General features: G+C 42.2%; 1 protein-coding gene across 4 annotated transcripts in view; it reads right to left on the reverse strand.

Moving 5' to 3' along the window:
• Positions 1-20090, reverse strand: part of btk (Bruton agammaglobulinemia tyrosine kinase) — a 210830-nt gene that overhangs the window by 147246 nt on the left and 43494 nt on the right. The window contains exons 2-3 of one of the 4 annotated variants that reach the window (XM_060927614.1): positions 14358-14417; positions 14125-14190 (exon numbers count right to left, since the gene is read on the reverse strand). The exons of the other annotated variants lie outside the window; for them this stretch is intronic. The gene's annotated coding sequence lies outside the window, so the exon portion shown is untranslated. The remainder of the gene's footprint in view (positions 1-14124; positions 14191-14357; positions 14418-20090) is intronic. 4 annotated transcript variants of the gene reach the window in all.

The following is a 20090-nucleotide window of genomic DNA, read 5'->3' on the forward strand; positions in this document are numbered from 1 at the left end:
GCTAAGACCAAATACCTCCAGAGACTCTTACAGGAAGCCCTCTTTGCTAATGACTGTGCCCTGCTGGCACAATAGAACAGAGACCTGCAGACGGTGCTCAACAAGTTTTCTGAGGCATCTAAAGCTTTTGGCCTTACCATCAGCCTAGGTAAGACAGAGGTGTTGCACCAGCCAGCTCCAGACTCAGTCTCACTGGACCCAAGCATCATCATCGATGGCACACTGCTTAAAAATGTAGATAACTTCAAGTACTTGGGAAGCCTCATCTTGAATGATTGATCACTGGACAGAGAGATAACTTCCAGGATCAGCAAGGTGAGCCAAGCACTGGGAAGACTGCGCAACAGGATACTTAACCACCATGGAGTCAAGCTCTCCACAAAGTTAAAGGTGTACAGAGCTGTTGTCCTGACATCCCTCCTCTATGGCTGCAAGACCTGGACTCTGAACTGCAGACATATCAAACAGCTGGCAAGCTTCCACACGCATGCCCTTTGCTCCATGCTTGGCATCCGATGGCAAGACAGAGTCACCAACCTGCAAGTCCTGGAAAGGGCAGACTGCACCAGCATCGAAGCCACCCTGGTCAAATCTCAACTCCATTGGGTGGGACACATCATCAGGATGGAAGACCATTGCATCCCCCGCCAGTTGCTGTATGGTAAGCTAGTGAATGGCAGAAGGAAGTGAGGTTGTCCATGTAAGCGATACAAGGACATTTTGAAGGGGAATCTCCAGTGGTGCGCCATCGAGCCCAGAGAACTGGAGGCTGCAGCCAGTGACAGAAGTCGCTGGTGCACACTGATCCATGCAGCCTTCACAAATTTTGAGGACAAATGGCGGCAGAGACTTGTCAAGGCACAAGAGAGACGTCACAGAGCACATTCAACAGCTGTCACAACATCAAAATTCCAGTGCTCCATCTGTTCAAGATTCTATGCTTCCAGATTTGGACTGCAGAGCCACATGAGAAGCCACAAATGAATCACACAACACAACAAGTCTTCTTCAGACATGAAGTTCAACCAACAACTCAGAAAGTTTTATCTCTTTTAGACAAATACTTAGTTACCAAAATAGTACTGTAATATAAGAAATAAATACCAGAACATGAAAGCTCTGACATTAAATGTGGAAAAACTGAGGACTAAAAATGCTCCAAAACAAAAACTTTTTTTTATAGATTTCAAGACTACATAAATTGGTAAATATACAATTGTGGATCATCAGAATTTAAAGATATCTTGTACCTAATAACAATTCCTGAAAAAATCATGCATCTAGGTTAAATAGTTTAACCCTCTGGGGACTGAGGGTATTTTCTGGCACTCTAACGATTTTGGCATACTCTGATTTTGTTGTCAATTTCAACAAATATAAGTAGTATTTTCAAAGTCATATGACTGTGTTTTGTATTCAGCACAAGTTCAGCTATAATAATATCTATGTAGTATGTATGTCATGATTGTAATTTAAAAAATAACAGATAAATGAAGATGTTGTAAACAGCAGTTTTAGAACTGTGTTGGAATGTGTGAAAAAACATTACCCACCCATTGTGATGAACTGTTTTGGTCACTTGAGATGATTCTGTTCAGTCTTAGGAGTGTTTCAAGCACAATAACTTAAATCTGCTCCATTGATTTGGACAATTAACTGGCCATCAAAACATTTATGTCCTATTGTTTTGAGATAAAGGGTATCCTGTTTACGGTGGGCGTTCCCACCACAAAAGAGAAACCAATTGAAACCAAAAGCGTGAAAGTGATTATCATTCTATTACCATGTGAATAGTCTTTTATAAAGGTGTAAGTGGGCGCTCAGCACTCCAACTTCAGTGTGACTGAGTAAGGTGACAAGTTTTATGTTTCATCTAATTTAGGTCATTTAAAAAATATAATATTATTTGGCAGTGGGCACATAGGAAAGTGTAAAGTATAAACGTTCCGTCAATATGTTTATCATGCTTGTATAATACAAATTCACGAAGATATTTATCTAAATACATGACCTACTCATTCTAAACCTGCCAAAGCTCTCGACCCCAGAGGGTTAAAAATTATGGCTTCTGGAACTTTAGAGTTTTTTCTATAGCACTTGTTTTTATGGTAAAATTTGAGCCACATTCCTTTATTCATGCCCCTAAAACTAAGAAAGATAGAAGGGTAAAATTTTGCACATTGTTTATTGGGACTAGTGACATTACTCTTCGGAAGTATGAAGCAAATCTGACATGGTCAGTCAAGAGGCCTTCAGTGATATCACCTGGATTTACCTCTAGATTACTCTAAGGGGCAACATCAAATGTCTGATGTAATCTAAAACCTGATTGGTTGAAATTAATTTATGCGAATACAAACTGTCCGAGGCACGGTGGTGTAATGTCGCCTCACAGCAAGAAGGTCCGGGTTCGAGCCCCATGGCCGACGAGGGCCTTTCTGTGCAGAGTTTGCATGTTCTCCTCGTGTCCATGTGGGTTTCCTCCGGGTGACATGCAGGCTAGGTTAACTGGTGACTCTATAATTGACCATAGGTGTGAATGTGAGTGTGAATGGTTGTCTGTGTCTATGTGTCAGCCCTGTGATGACCTGGCGACTTGTCCAGGGTGTACCCCGCCTTTCACCCGTAGTCAGCTGGGATAGGCTCCAGCTTGCCTGCGACCCTGTAGAACAGGATAAAGCGGCTAGAGATAATGAGATGAGATGAGAAACTGTCCCAAGTCTCCTCTGTCCAAAGTCTCCCCACTCCATTTTTCCTCTCTCAGCGAAGCCAACCTTTACCACCTTGCATATTAACTCAGTGTACCGTAAGTCTGTCTGTCCGTCTGTCTGTCTGTCTCTCTCTCTCTCTCTCTCTCTCTCTCACTCACACACACACAGCCTGGAGCAATGCCTCAGGGGAATAGAGCAAAAGATCAGGATGGAAAATGGAGCAATAATTGATAAATAAATAATAACTGATCAGCTTATGATGATGTCATAGGGGAGTATAAATAATGGACCGTCCTTAAAAACAAGCAAGACCGCGACTGTTTTACAGGAGGTTGTGAAATAAATATCGTCAGGATTTAAAAAACATTAACAACAACAACAACAGATTGATTCTTTATACAGCAAGGATTACACTGATACCTATTTTGTTCCAGAGTTAATCAAATTTGTGATTAAAATGCAACTTCAGAAGTTTCACAGGTACTTTACTAGGGGATTCCTTCAGTGGATTTTGCATCTAAATACGTCGACATGTATGGAATTCTATTTTCTGATTGGTTAAAGTATTTTTATTTACTACTGCATCTCAAACAATTAGAATATCCTGAAAAAGTATTTTTTTTTTCATAATTTAATTCAAAAAGGCAAAGTTTCATATATTTTATATTTATTACATGCAAAGTGACATATTTTAAGCTTTTTTTAATTTTTTTTTTATTATGGCTTATAGCTCATGAAAATCAGAAATACAGTATCTCAATTATTAGAGTATTTCCTAAGATCAATCAAAAAAGAATTTACAATGAAGAAATTTCCAACTTTTGAAAAGTATGTTCATTTATACACTAAATACTTGGCTAGGGCTCCTTTACCACAAATTATTGCATCAATGCAGCGTGGCATGGAGGCAATCAGTCTGTGGCACTTCTGAGGTGTTACTGAAGCCCAGTTTGCTTGGATAGTGTCCTTCGGCTCAGCTGTATTTTTGGGTCGGGTGTTTCTCATCTTCCTCTTAACAATACCCCATAAATTCTCTATGGGGTTCAGGTCAGGCGAGTTGGGTGACCAGTCAAGCACAGTAATATCATGGTCATCCAACCATTTGGTATTAGTTTTGGCACAGTGGGCAGGTGCTAAGTCCTGCTGGAAAAGGACATCAGCATCTTTATAAAGCTTGTCAGCAGATGGAAGCATGAAGTGCTCTAAAATCTCCTTGTAGATGGTTGTGTTGACTTTGGACTTGATAAAACACAGTGGACCAACACCAGCAGATGACATGGCACCCTAAACCATCACAAACTGTGGAAACTTCACACTGGACTTCAAACACCTTGGATTCTGTGCCTCTCCACTCTTTCTCCACATTCTCGGCCCTTGATTTCCAAATGAAATGCAAAATTGATTTTAATCTGAAAAGAGGACTTAAGGCCAATTTATGCTGACAACCCAGTCCTCGCAGACGGTGTCGCAGACAGTGTCTGCGTAGCCCCCCCACCTTTGCAGACGCTCTGCGCGCACCTCCCAAAAATTGTGACCACCGCAGAAGCCTCGCAAACAGCACCGCAGACAAGAGGGCTCTGATTGGTCCACTCTACCCGCTGTACACGCACTTCCGCTTCCCTACTTTCCTGGTTTGTTTTGTTTTCACGACCGGCATTTTTAAAAACACGAGCGAAGATGGAGCAGCATGAAGAGCGGTTGATTGAGGAAGTGCGTACATCTATACGACTCCAGTTCTAGTCATTAAGTAACCGGAGGATAAACACTCCACTAACCACACCCACCAACTACTCCTAGCGACTTCGCGCCCCCTTGCGTTGTGCCGGTGAATAACATCGCGCACGCCTATTCCCCCGCTCAACAATAAATTACAACTGTCTGCGAAAAGCTATCTGCGAAAGCCTTGTCGCAAGAGCATGCAGAGGCCTTTAGGGCCACTGAGCAACAGTCCAGTTCTTTCTATCCTTAGCCCAGGTTAGACGTTTCTGATGTTGTCTCTGGTTCAGGAATGGCTTAATATTAGGAATGCGACAGTTGTAGCCCCATTCCTGAAGATGTCTGTGTGTAGTGGCTCTTGATGCACTAACACCAGCCTCAGTCCACTTCTTGTGAAGCTCTCCCATGTTCTTGAATCAACTTTTCTTGACAGTCCTCTCAAGGCTGCAGTCATCCCTGTTGCTTATGCACCTTTTCCAGCCAGTCTTTTCAGCAATGTCCTTCTGTGGCTTACCCTCCTTGTGGAGTGTATTGATGATCGTCTTCTGGACAACTGTCAAGTCAGCAGTGTTCCCCATGGTTGCGTGTACTGAATTAAACCAAGAGATTCATGGTATTTATTCAAACTTGAGTAAATACACGAGTTTTACTCAAACTCAAAATGAAATATTCTCATATTTTGAAATGGATTGTTTTTGTGTGTGTGTGCTGTAGGCTATGATTATCAAAATTAAAATTGAACAATACTTGAAACATTTTAGGTTATGTGTAATGAGTCTAGAATATATTAAATTTTCACTTTCTTAAAAAAACTAATGGAAAATATTGAACGCTTTCACAATATTCTAATTGTTTGAGATTCACTAGTACATAGGAGACTGGGAAAGCCCTGCTTTTGGCCATTACATTTAGACCCCACCATCTGTTTGTGTACAAAAATGGCACGCATTGTAGAATAGAGAAAATCTTGCTTTTGGCTGCAATACAAAACATTTTTATTGGTTTTGATCACAATATATCGGATATTATTAATAAAAATCAACAAGAAAATAATAATAATAATAATAATAATAATAATAATAATAATAATTTCAATTTATATAGCTCCTTTCTCACACCCAAGGTCACTTTACAATTAGAGAGAAAAAAAAAAGTCCACCAAAAGAGGGCCAGGATGTAATTCCAGTGGTGTAGCTGTCCACAATCCAACCAAAAGGCACATGAAGGTATGTCTCACACTGCCTGCACAGCCACTGTGACACCACCGGGCAACATCGCCCGGAACACCGTGCCATGGATCCAAAAAGTGAGCACAGAAGCATCGCTGCACAGAGTGCTGGTATGTCCCAAACTGCCTGCACATCCACCATGATGCCACCAGGCACCATCGCTCAGAACACTGCACCAAGCACAGAAGCACTGCTGCACAGAGTGCTGGACAACCCCGATGTTAAAAAGAGCAACAAGCTCACTGCAGTCCATGGCGAGGCACACAGGCATCACCCATAGTGGACCAAGGCACAAAGGGAACTGAAGCCCAAAACTGGGTCTGGAGCTACATCACAACCGGCAGACAAAACACCCAAACAAAGAACAGACATCAAATCATACAATCACAAAAAGAAAAACAAAGGGGGAAAAGAATATGTTTTTAAGTTAATGTAACAGTTTTATTATGTTGTCTTTATTGGTTATAAAGATCTGTGCAAATTTGTGCACTGACCCTTCAAAAGCTGAAGAATTTCTAATACAAAACATGGCTTCCATTGGCATTGCTATGTGTACTGTGGTGAATTCTGGGAAACAGAGTCCAGAGAGAACCCTGGTGCTGGTGTGACAGAACCTTGGGATTTTTGGACCCAGGTCAGTATGACAAGGTGAAATTGAAAGAGGTCCCCATAGCCTGGTGGGGATTAAGACACTTGGTGGTTCTGAGATATTCAAAAATGCTATGATCAGTAGACACAGTAACGAGATGTGCTGTGCCTCTAGCCAGTTTTGGGATTCTTCCAGTGCCAGCTTTCAATTGCCAATGTAATAATTTTCTTGTGCGGGGGACAGCTTCCTGGCCATAAAGGCTGCAAGATGTATTTTAAGTTTCTCTCTGAAGTGCTGTGACAACATGGCTTCCACCCCAATTCAGAAGCCTCTACCTCCACCATGAAGGGCTTGCACTGGTCTGGACATTGCAGTATGGGTGCCATGGTGAAGGCTGTTTTTAATCTCTGAAATGCTGCCACAGGATTCCAAGGCAGTTTTGTTGCTTACTTCTTCAGAAATATGGCAATGGAACTATAATCACTTATAAATTGATGATAAACATTAGCAGAACCCAGAAATTGCTGCACTTCCTTCAGGGTTCAGGGGATTGGACACTCCATTACCACCATGAGTTTGGGCAGGTCCATGGTTTTTTGTATCATTGATTTTCCCAGAGCTGGTCAAGCACCTTTTTAACATGTTCATCATGACTTTCCATGGAAAGGGAGTAAATGAGGATGTCAATATAGGCTATAATTAACTGTCCCAGAATGTCCCTCAGCACATTATTAACACTCAGAGTCATAATTATAGACTCTGGAATACTGAAGGGGCTCAAGAGTGCCCATATGGCAATACCAATTATTAGTAATGGCCAGAGGTGGTGCTAAAGACTGTCTTCCAATTCAGTTTTTTCAGTTACATTTTTTTGTCTAGCATTTTAATGATGGAAAAATCCCAAAAGCAGCTACACAGAAAAAAATTAAGATTTTAAACATATGAACTAATAAATTTATCCAAAATGAGCAACGCTCTGTGATGACCTGGCGACTTGTCCAGGGTGTACCCCGCCTTTCGCCCGTAGTCAGCTGGGATAGGCTCCAGCTTGCCTGCGACCCTGTAGAAGGATAAAGCGGCTAGAGATAATGAGATGAGATGAGATGAGATGAGATGAGATGAGATGAGATGAGATGAGCAAGGCTGAAGCGACGCTGGCAGGAAAAAAATCCTTGAGCTGATGTGAGGAAGAAACCTTGAGAACTCTTGAGAAACCTTCCACTCATCCCTGGATCCGATATGCACAAGATTGTGAGCACTGAGCAGGTTGAACTTACATGGAACGGAGCTGCTTAAGGACTAATGGCAAAGAATAAGGGTACTTAATTGTTATCTGGTCCAGGCCTCAGTAATCAGTCCCCTTTTCCCATGAAGTATCCAGCTGAGGCTGGTGGGATGGGTGGATGTAGTCCTGATGGAGCACCTCATGCACATAATTCCTCCATGGCCCATTGCTCAGTAAGGGACAAAATAAATACTCAGCTGCATGGGGGCATGGTGCCTGAGAGAAGGCTCAGTCATAGGGGCAATGAGGAGGCAAGCTGCTTGCTTTAGCTTTACTAAAATGTCCCTAGGACACTAAGTCCCTGGGACTTAAAGTGCTACCGTAACACTTAACGTGCTAGTCCTACAAAAATTACATCACCCTTGGAAATTATAGCTTCTAAAATTAGGCATGTTAAATAGTTTATTGTCTAAATTGTATTTTAATACAAGACCAGGAAAATGTTCTATCCATCCATCCATCCATCCATCCATCCATCCATCCATCTTCTACCGCTTATCCGGATCTGGGTCGTGGGGGTAGCAGCCTAAGCAGAGCAAAAATGTTCTATTTATTTGGTAAAGTTTGGCTCTTTGAGTACACCATTACACAAATGTATTCCTGGTAAGTTACTGTTAATTCAAAGGAAGTGATGTCGTATGTGAAATGCTTGAAAGTTCATGGCATTTCTGGCTTCGTCTGCTTTGCAAAGTGTAGCACGTTTTTAATGATTTTTTTTATTCCACAACAAAACTAAAACCAAAGCATACCTCCTAAGAGGTGTGTCATTCAAGGCTGTTCAAGTGTAGCCAGTTTAAAAAAAAGTAGAATTTTGATCCATTATAACCCATAGTTGGCAGGACACTTAAAGAATGAATGGGTTCGACTTGTATGGACAAAGAGAGGTAACTTCAAGCCAACAGGATGGTTTGGTGTCTGCTCCATACATTTTGAAAAAGATAAATTTGTGAGGCAGATTCACATAGAAGGATTTGAGCAACATCTGGTACGTGGAGCAGTTCCTACAATCTGAAAACAAAAGTCAGAAATGCCATCCCAAAGAGCTCACTGCACAGTAAGTATCAAGCTTGTGTTTAGCCTGTTGCTTGAATTTATTAATTGTCCTTAGTCTTTTATCCTTTTCACTGATAGCAGTTCTGAAGTTTTATACAAGGCTAAATAAAGGCAGGAATTAGGCACTTACTTTCATTTTCAGTGCTGGAGTGGCAGGAGCAGGTGGGGCATTGTGCCATATGCATTGTGCGCAGTGAGTGCACAACAGCCAGGAATTTGTTAGGATTCACCTCCATAAGTTGCTCATAAAACTACAACTTTTTCTGGTTCTAACAGTACCAATTAGGACTATGTAGACCCTTTCTATTTTGTGCTACAATGTTAAGTAGAGGTGTGCGTGTGTGTGTGCGTGTGTGTGTGGCAGGGGTGTCAGCGCTCAATTACTGTTATTTATTTTTTACTAAAATTCAGATGTTGTAGTAGTTGAAGGAGAGGGTGGAAAGGCTGTTTCTGTTTGTGCCTGATGCAGTATTTGAAGGAGGAGCTGCTATTTGTACAACAATAGACACAGAGGCTTCGGTTGTTTTAGCTATTGAGGTATTTCACCTGACGTCACAGGGTCACGTGACGCCCCGGTGTCCGCCATTTTGGACGGCAAGCTAGCTAATGTCAACATCATAGTACCTAGTATGTTGCTGTAGCAACGTTTACGTTCAGTCATTTGGATAACTGTTAAAACCTTTCAGTCTCAAGTTTTTCCTTTACTGTATTTACTAGTTTACTGAGCTAGCTAGCGCCGGCCAGCCCCGGAGCGCTAGCTAGCGCCGGCCAGCCCCGGAGCGCTAGCTAGCCCCGGCCAGCCCCGGAGCGCTAGCTAGCCCCAGCCAGCCCCGGAGCGCTAGCTAGCCCCGGCTAGCCCCGGAGCGCTAGCTAGCCCCGGCCAGCCCCGGAGCGCTAGCCCGCCCCGGCCAGCCCCGGAGCGCGCTCAGTAAACTAGTAAATACAGTAAAGGAAAAACTTATAACGGGCCGTGTCTCAACAGACTAAGAAGTTATTTCAATGACATTTAATAACATTTTGTTTATCCTGAGGACCGAAAGTAAATGAAAATGTGAACAAATCTTACTGTCAGTGAACAGTCCTGGTGGAAGCAGGTAAACGTCGTTCTCTAAGCCTGCTAACCTCAATTTTTGCAAATACCTCTCCCTCTGCTCGCCCTGTAAATGCCCTTCGTCGCTGGATAGTGAAGGTGTTTTCTGCATCTCGCTCCTTTTTCTTTTATGTTTTTCGTTTGTCGCCTTCCTCGCATTCAAACTGATTCGAGCCGTGCCGTCCAAAATGGCAGCATCACATGACTTGGTCACGTGAGTGAAATACCTCAATAGCACACTTGAATGAAATACTGAAAGGAGGAGAGAGTGGTTGTTTAGACAGTTTATTTTGTTTACAGGCGGTATTTGACGGAAGATGGATATGATGTGTTAATAATACCTGAAGATACAGTATTAACTGAACGGCATACATTTTGCTCATATTGTGAGATAATCCAAGGGTGTAGGTTTGGTCTCAGCTTTGGTCGGGACAATACCAATCCCCACACCCCACCCCAACACCAATCCTCTGCCGAACTACTTACTTAACCACCCATACTATTACATGCACAAGTAGAGCATAATACATATGATATGACGACATAATGCTGAACAATTTAACGCTTTATTTACTATTTCTAATGACAAACACTGCAAATGGTACCTAAAGTTCGAGTACAGTTGAACAAACAAATAGTGACATATTGAGCTGATAAAACAAAATTGCACCCGAAATGAATAATCTATTCTATACATAATTACATTCAAACATTCCAAACAGATGCCTCCATCTGTCATTCACAGACACAAACTGTTGGCCTAGATCTTCAAGATCTATTAGGTCAAGTTCCGTTTGATGCACATGGCATACACTTACACTGTTAAGGTGCTGCTGTGTCATGGTAGATCTTAACCAGTTTTTTAGCCTTTTCAGTGCACTAAAGCTTCGTTCAGCTTCAGCTGAGGCCACAGGGACAACCAACAATAGCTTAACAAGCTTCTCAACCTCATCAAGCAAGCCTCTTACGTCACTATGCATCCCTCTCAGGATATCTGCAGCTTCTCCAGTTGACATGAATATATGCTTTGAGTGAAACATTGAAAGCTGAACCCTCAAATTCTCCCTATCCATCTCTGGATACTCTCCAATCACATCACTCATTTTCCCTGTGAGGAGCACATTCTCAACTTGCTTCAGTTTCTCTATGTCTGGTTGGTTAAATCAATCCTTAAATTGAATGTCCAAACTGTCCAACACCTTGAAAAATTCAATTCTGTAGTATTCCTCTGGTGTCTCTGACTTATAGTGACTAGCCCCACCAGTAAATCTTTTGGGGGGTTTTCTTTGGTGAGGGATTTCAATTGGTTCAATTCCCAGAGTATCAACTATTAACACTGCCTTCTCAAACAACTCTGTAAACTTCTCCTCACTCCTTTTGTCTTGAAGAGTTGAGCTTACATAGCCAAAAGCAGTCTGCATACCTCCAATTGTTTGGGAGCGGTTTTGCAGAGACCTGCTTAAACACTAGCTCTCAGAGCACCTCTGTGGCTAGAAGCAGCCCAAGAACTGTCTTGCCCTTCTGAAAGCATTCTAGGAGACCATTGGCCCTAGTGCCGGTGTCAGAACTAACTGCAGCCATTTCCTCCAGACTGGTCAAGACAGCCTCATACTGACTAAGTACTATTTGAACAGCTTGACCATGTACAGTCCACCTAGTTGGACACAGAGGTTTTACAGTTCTGGTATGCCCTTCTGACAATGTCTGATCAGCCAATATCCCTTTGAACTTCCCTGACTGGTTGCTCAGTGTTCCAAGTTCATGGACCCACTGTAATGCATCACGTAGTAAGGGAGAGGCACTGCATGCACACTGTGTAATAAGATTGACACAGTGTGCTCCACAGTGTACATACAAAGCAAGTGGCTGTTTCTTCTTAAGCAATGCCTGTGCCCCAGAGAACCTTCATGCCATATTGGCTGCTCCATCATAAGTTTGACCTCGCAAGCCTGAGGTAGGAAGGTATAGTCTCAGCAGCACATCAAGCGCTACCATGGCCATTTGCTCACCAGTTGTCCCTGGTATCTCAAATAATCCAACAAATACTTCCTGTGGGATTAGGTCTTTCTCCACATACCTTAAGCATATTGAAACCTGCTCTTTGCCCTGTATATCCTGAGTGCCATCCATTATAATCGAAAACTGAACTACTGGGAGGGACCTGATTGTTGAGGCAATTTCTCTCACAATTGTGTTGCCAAACAAAGTTAAGTATTCATTTTGGCACTGTGGACTGACATAATCATGGCAACAAGTAAGCCAAGCCAAGAGGTCAGAATCAGGTCATCTTTTGCCTTAAATTTGAGAAGATGGTACAAATTCCCTTGATTCACATCATGTCCTCGAAAAGCAAGTCCCTGCCTTGCAAGATACCTCACGCATCCCATGATTTCTGTAAGACAGTGCCTTGCCTCCTCCTGTGTTTTGGCCACTGCACTTGATAACTGGGTATGAACTGGAGTCTGCTCCAGTGCATTGACAGTGACAGCATGATGGTGTGCTTTACTTGCTTGATGGCGATTAAAGCTGTCAGTGGCATTTTTCCAGTTACCAAAACCATTTAAGCAAAATGCAGGGTCATTCTTTTTTTTCCAGAGTGGTCTTTTTGATTGTGAATGCCTTGACACACTCAAAACAAAGAACTTTTTGTAGTGTGGGACTATAATGCAGCCATGGATAGCGATTATACCACTTTGCCTGAAACCATAGCTTCTTGTTTGGCAGTTGCTGTACTGCAATGAATTTTGGATCAGGCTGGTATGGTTTACTCCCCCATGTCCAGGACACTGCTACACTGACTTGCTTGAGAGTCGCTGTCACTCACACTGACTGTCTCCTAGAGAGCAAACAAAACTTAACATGGTCTGTATTCACAGTAGCAAGATTTTATAAAGAGTAACACTAACAAAGATGTAGGTTGACTAAAATAATTTGCTTGTAATGCATAGTATCTCCCATCACAGAATCAAAATCTCACCTGGAGCCCTGCAGTTTCAGCCACTTCTGACTCTACCTGTCCTATAGAGGTTTTCGACGTGATGTCACAGGTGACGTGACGCCCCGGTGTCCGCCATTTTGAAGGTCAAGCTAGCTAATGTCAACAACAGTAGCTAGTATGTTACTGTAGCAATGTTTACGTTCAGTCATTTGAATGACTGTTAAAACCTTTCAGTCTCAAGTTCCCAGCCTGCCCGAGCTAGCGCGCTAGCTCAGTAAACTAGTAAATACAGTAAAGGAAAAACTTGAGACTGAAAGGTTTTAACAGTCATCCAAATGACTGAACATAAACATTGCTACAGTAACATACCAGCTATGATGTTGTTGAAATTAGCTAGTGCTAACAGCTAGCTGCTAGTAAACTGCTACAACACAGACACCGACCCTAATAATACAGTTCTTGGTCATTGCCTGGTAACAGCAAATTTATAATGGGCCATGTCTCAACAGACTAAGAAGTTATTTCAATGACATTTAATAACATTTTGTTTATCCTGAGGACCGAAAGTAAATGAAAATGTGAACAAACCTTAGCTGTAATAAGATGGCGACCACCGGCTCCAGGGGCGACCCGCTGATGTAGGCATGTTACCCAGCCTGGTTTTTAACAACATAGGTATACAGATCATGTGGGCCGAAGTCAGGTAAAGACGAGGGCTTGGTGTACTTCCGTACGTCAGTGAACAATCCTGGTGGAAGCAGGTAAACGTCGTTCTCTAAGCCTGCTAACCTCAATTTTTGCAAATACCTCTCCCTCTGCTCGCCCTGTAAATGCCCTACGTCGCTGGACAATGAAGGTGTTTTCTGCATCTCGCTCCTTTTTCTTTTATGTTTTTTCCCTGGTATTTCCCCACACGCCTGACTGCAGGTCAGGAAGATCACCCGCGCTGCAGCGCTGCAAAGCCAGAAAAAGATACGTGTACGGATCACGTACACCAGCATCATTGATTTTCTGGTGATATCGCTTCTTACTCGCGTCATCTAGGCCGGATAAAATACTCTACAATGAGACTTCGTCATGATCAACAGTGTATCGCTACCGGTAGTCGCCATATTTGTGACCGTCAAAATGGCGCCGGCTACTTGTTGACATGGCAACGGTCACGTGGGTCGAAAACCTTTATAGTATCTTCACAGGATGTCTGAACATCCTATATGTTCAAAAAAAAAAAAAAAAAAAAATATATATATATATATATATATATATATATATATATATATATATATATATATACTGAATAAATTGCAGACCTATCTTGGGATACATGGTTCTATGTATTACACCTACATTTATTTCACATCAATTTGAAATATTAAGGAAATAAGCTGACATTTTCTGCTAGCCTATTCAAAATATATCACAACCAAAACACATAGCCCTAATTTTCCAAAGATCCTTCTGTTTCATTGCTAATCCTTTGATGCTTCTATATGCCTTAACATTCAGACCTCACCTGAAGCCCTCCAGCTTCTTCTCTGTCAACCTGCTCTTGATCCTTTGTACTGGATTTCTGAGTTTCCTATGTGATCAAATAATGTGTTAATGAAAATTAACCAGAAACCTAACATTAGTAGGAATACACCTTTTATCATGCAAATGTATTTGGCCTAAGCTACTAATAAAACAACCGAAATTATGGCATTGACTTGACATGACTATATTAATATGACATGATGATGTTCTCACCTCAAGCATTGATTCCTCATTAACCTGTTCTAGGTTTGCATCGGCCTTATGCTGTCTTTCCTGTACACAAATGATTCATTAATTAGCTTTCATAGTGTCAGCTTTAATAGTAGCCTTAGTAACAGGCTACACTAACTTTAGCCTACCAATTTCTACAGCAAAATGGGAGATGGTTAGCATTTTGGCATGAATTGCATGGTTAATATTATTACCCCTTGTCATTAATAGGTAGGCTACGTTAGCAGTCTCACAATTTTCCACAGTAAAAAGACTGGTGGTAGCCTAGCCTATAACATTTTGCAATGATAGGTTTGCGTCGCGTTATAGGCTATAGCTAAATAATGTCAACCTGTTCTGGGCACTACTTACTCTCTATTGGCCCTTTTCCACTACCCTTTTTCAGCTCACTTCAGCTCGCTTCAGCTCACTTCAGCCCGACACGGCTCGCGTTTCGACTACCAAAAACCAGCACGACTCAGCTCGTTTCAGCCCTGCTTAGCCCCTAAAACTCGCACCGTTTTGGAGTAGGGCTGAAGCGAGTCAAACCGTGCCGAGTGAGGCTGGGGGCGTGAGCAGACACTCCCCTGTGCACTGATTGGTGAGGAGGAGTGTCCTCACATGCCCACACACGCCCCGCGAGCGCACTGGGATCTGTAAACACCGTAAACCCGGAAGAAGAATAATTACGAATTACGAGAATTTCTGAAGCCTTATGCGCCTCGCCTCATCTATACGCTCTTGCCAGTATCTGTTGGCGTTGTCGGTGACAACAAGCCACAGCACCAAGACCAGCAACACTAACGACTCCATGTCCTCCATGTTTATTGTTTACTCTTCGGGTCGTGAGACTACCGCTGAAAAGATCACTGAATCAGTGACATACAGAGCATCGTGGACGAGTTCGCGGAGCGCAAGGCTCGTCGTATGCCCTTCAAATAATGCGCGCAGTAGGCTATTGATGTTTTATTATGAGCTATGTACAGTATGTCGCCTAATGTTTTTTTGTTTCTGAGTTACATGTTCGTTTGAAGGACTTAATGTACAAAATAACATAGTTGCACCCCAGAGTGTTGAAATTGGTAAACACAGTGCATTCAGTGAGGTTTGCACCGCCCTCCTTTTATTTCTGACTCTTCCTGTCACCGTTGCAACCTCTGAGCGCTCATTCGTATGCCCTTCAAATAATGTGCGCAGTATAGGCTATTGATGTTTTATTATGAGCCATGTACAGTATCCTAATGTTTTTTGTTTCTGAGTTACATGTTCGTTTGAAGGACTTGATGTACTAAATAACATAGTTGCACCCGGTAGTGTTGAAATTGGTAAACACCGCAGTTGCGGACATTTTGTAGCCTAAAATGATGTTATGATAAGCTTTAATAAAGGGCCCGGTCATTTGCCCCGCCCCCGGCCCGGCTCTGACTTGTTCCGCCACTGTCACTGATGTCACTGTTTGCGCTGCTTAACGACATCACGTGACGTCCACCCACTTTCGCTAACTCCACCCAATGTGTCCACCCACTTCCAGCCAGCACGGTTCAGCGCGGTTGTAGTCGAAATGCAACTCCAACAGCCCCGCTCAGCTCGACTCAGCTCGACTCGGCACGGCACGGCTCAGCCGCGTTTGTAGTGGAAAAGCGGCATATGTGTTGAAATAGCTCCATATCTCTTTTTTTCTTTTTTTGGTGGCATTGTCTAGGTTATCTACAAAGCAGATAATCGGACAAAATGAGTTTGAATACCAAGGTAACAGTAATGTTAAGTTGTACACTTTTCTGCAGACATATAGTAGCAGGCTATCACAGACGACTTACGTTATCAGCACAACACACGGGCCTGTGGTCTCTTCGCTGTTACCACCACTAGAAGCGCTTTGTTTACGTCCATGTGAGGAGAACGTGAGCCTGCAGACTCTCTGTTTCAGTCAATGAAATTGCAGCATGGATAACCCTGTCACTCTGGCACGTCGAAAAAACTAGTGACTAAGATTATAGCCTACTATTGAGTTCGCAAAAAATATGTGAATAAATTCATATTTTGTTATATAAAAATAAAATGCTAAATATTGGTAGGGACTATTTTGCCATCCTAAAATATTGGTTGTGACATGTCCCTATGGTCCATATGCAAACCTACGCCCTTGAGATAATCTCTTTCAGAGCCTAATACAGGAAAAAAAATGAGTTAGTTGAGAGAAATAAAAGGACAGCATGTCCATTCATTTGATATTGAAATCATGTTTTTAGATGCAATATAACGTCACACGTGTTTCAGTGGAAAAAAGGCAATGACAAGATTCAGAAATGCACAGCGAAATTTATCACAGAGTGATTATAAATTAATCTTACAATGGCCTTTTCCTTTACACCAATTCCGTGATTATCGTAGGGACTTTACCTTAAAATTTCAAACAGTTCAATTCACCTTAAAATCAGCTCTCTGTAAAGGGACACTGCAAGAAGATTATAGGTTTTGGAATTTTGAAAAAAATATTTTATGGATGCAGAGATATGGTGATTTTAGTAAAAAAAAAAAATAACGGTAATTGCATGCTGACCCCTCCCCACCACCACCACCCCACAACACACACACACACACACACACACACACACACACACAGGGTGTATGGTCCCAATTGGTACTGTTATAACCAGAAAAGGTTGTAGTTTTATGAGCAACTTAGTTTTGGAGGTGAACCCTAACAAATTCCTGGCTTTTGCGCGTTCGCTGCGCACACTACATATGGCACAGTGCGTCAGAACCGGCTCCAGCACTGAAAATGAAAGTAAGTGCCTCATTACTGCCATTGTTTAGCCTTGTGCCTACCAAGTGAGGTTACAGAGATGACAATTACAAAGAAACACTGCTTTATCATAACTGTGAAAGCTGAACACCAAATCAGTAAAAAATAAAATAAAATAAATGAAAACGCAAACTATGATTTGTACCATGTATTAACTTCCTGGGTTCCAGAAAACCGCTCGAACAGTTGTTGCTCTTCTTCACGAGCGACTTATTATTCGTCCACCTCTTTCTTCGTGGTTATAGGTTCTAAATCGTCCTCAGACAACCAACCAAAAACTGAGGATGAATTTGAAGAACTTTCGTCTCTTTGCCAAAAGAATCAGTATCAAGAATGCATGCCACTTCAGAGAATAGTATAGAGTCTGTGTAGACACAAAAGAAGGCAGTGGCGCATATGACATCACACATGCAGTGCCACTTACCTGTGAATCGCTGTGAATCTAATAATGGCGGACAAGCTTTTAGTGATTTTTGGAACAGAATTCAGACGCAAAAAAAATAATTTTTCAAACCAATTTTTTATTTATCGGTGAACTTTACAACCTATTTGAGCATATCACACAAAGAAAACCTGAGATTATATTATGTAATTTTAATTAGACTAGAACTTTAACTCACTTACATATTTACAAAGTAAAGGAAATAAGTCTGTAATGTCTGTAGATATTTATCTGACTGATATAAAATGTAATAATGACAGATCGAGTCAAACATGAGTTCATCTGTGTAATGTTTACTAATCCAACAGGTGAACACATGCACAACAATAACATTTCCACACACGTCACTCCCAGACATGTACACCCATTCTGAAACAATGAGATGAGATGAGATAATAACAGGTTCCAATAACCTTCATTCATTACATCTCCCCTTCTACAATGATTATCTCAACTGTTTCACAGTACATCCACCAAAAGTAATAGTAACTTCATGGCTTTTTAACCCATATACAGTGCCTTGCAAAAGTATTCATACCCCTTGAACTTTTTCACATTTTTCCACCTTACGGTACAACCACAAACTTAAAAGTTTTTTATTGAGATTTTATGTGATAGACCCACACAGAGTAGCACATAATTGTGAAGTGAAACGAAAATGATAAATGGTCTTCAAAATTTTAAACAAATAAAAATCTGAAAAATGTGATGTGCATTAGTATTCAGCCCCCCTGCGTCAATACTTTGTAGAGCCACCTTTTGCTGCAATTACAGCTGCAAGTCTTTTGTGGTATGTCTCTACCAGCTTTGCACATCTAGACACTGAATTTTTTGCCCATTCTTCTTTGCAAAATAGCTCAAGCTCAGCCAGATTGGATGGAGAGCGTCTGTGAACAGCAATTTTCAAGTCTTGCCACAGATGCTCAATGGGATTTAGGTCTGGACTTTGACTGGGCCATTCTAACACATGACTATTCTTTGATCTAAACCATTCCATTGTAGCTCTGGCTGTATGTTTAGGGTCATTGTCTTGCTGGAAGGTGAATCTCCTTTCCAGTCTCAAGTCTTTTGCAGCCTCCAACAGGTTTTCTTCCAGGATTGCCCTGTATTTAGCTCCATCCATCTTCCCATCAATTCTGACCAGCTTCCCTGTCCCTGCTGAAGAAAAGCATCCCCATAGCATGATGCTGCCACCACCATGTTTCACAGTGGGGATGGTGTGTGCAGGGTGATGAGCAGTGTTAGTTTTCCGCCACACATAGCGCTTTGCATTTAGGCCAAAAAGTTCAACTTTGGTCTCATCTGACCAAAGCACCTTCTTCCACATGTTTGCTGTGTCCCCTACATGGCTTCTTATGCCTGTCTTTCAACAATGGCTTTCTTCTTGCCACTCTTCCAAAAAGGCCAGATTTGTGGAGTGTACGACGTATAGTTGTCCTGTGCACAGATTCTCCCACCTGAGCTGTGGATTTCTGCAGCTCCTCCAGAGTGATCATGGGCCTCTTGGCTGCTTCTCTGACCAGTGCTCTCCTTGCTCGCTCTGTCCGTTTAGGTGGACGGCCATGTCTTGGTAGGTTTGCAGTTGTGCCATACTTTTTCCATTTTTGAATGATGGCTTGAACAGTGCTTCTTGAGATGTTCAGAGCTTGGGATATTTTTTTTATAACCTAACCCTGCTTTAAAGGAACAGTCCACCGTACTTCCATAATGAAATATGCTCTTATCTGAATTGAGACGAGCTGCTCCGTACCTCTCTGAGCTTTGCGCGACCTCCCCAGTCAGTCAGACGCAGTCAGACGCGCTGTCACTCCTGTTAGCAATGTAGCTAGGCTCAGTATGGCCAATGGTATTTTTGGGGGCTGTAGTTAGATGCGACCAAACTCTTCCGCGTTTTTCCTGTTTGCATAGGTTTATATGACCAGTGATATGAAAAAAGTTCAGTTACACAAATTGAAACGTAGTGATTTTCTATGCTATGGAAAGTCCGCACTATAATGACAGGCGTACTAACACCTTCTGCGCGCTTCGGCAGCGCATTGATATCTGAGCTCCGTATCAATGCACTGCCGAAGCGCGCAGAAGGTGTTAGTACGCCTGTCATTATAGTGCGGACTTTCCATAGCATAGAAAATCGCTACGTTTAAATTTTTTTAACTGAACTTGTTTCATATCACTGGTCATATAAACCTATGTAAACAGGAAAAACACGGAAGAGTTTGGTCGCATCTAACTACAGCCCCAAAAAATACCATTGGCCATACTGAGCCTAGCTACATTGCTAACAGGAGTGACAGCGCGTCTGACTGCGTCTGACTGACTGGGAGGTCGCGCAAAGCTCGGAGAGGTACGGAGCAGCTCGTCTCAATTCAGATAAGAGCATATTTCATTATGGAAGTACGGTGAACTGTTCCTTTAAACCTCTCCAGAACTTTATCCCTGACCTGTCTGGTGAGTTCTTTGGTCTTCATGATGCTGTTTGTTCTTCAGT

This window comes from Neoarius graeffei, chromosome 8, assembly GCF_027579695.1.
Source record: "Neoarius graeffei isolate fNeoGra1 chromosome 8, fNeoGra1.pri, whole genome shotgun sequence".
Taxonomy (NCBI): Eukaryota; Metazoa; Chordata; class Actinopteri; order Siluriformes; family Ariidae; genus Neoarius; species Neoarius graeffei.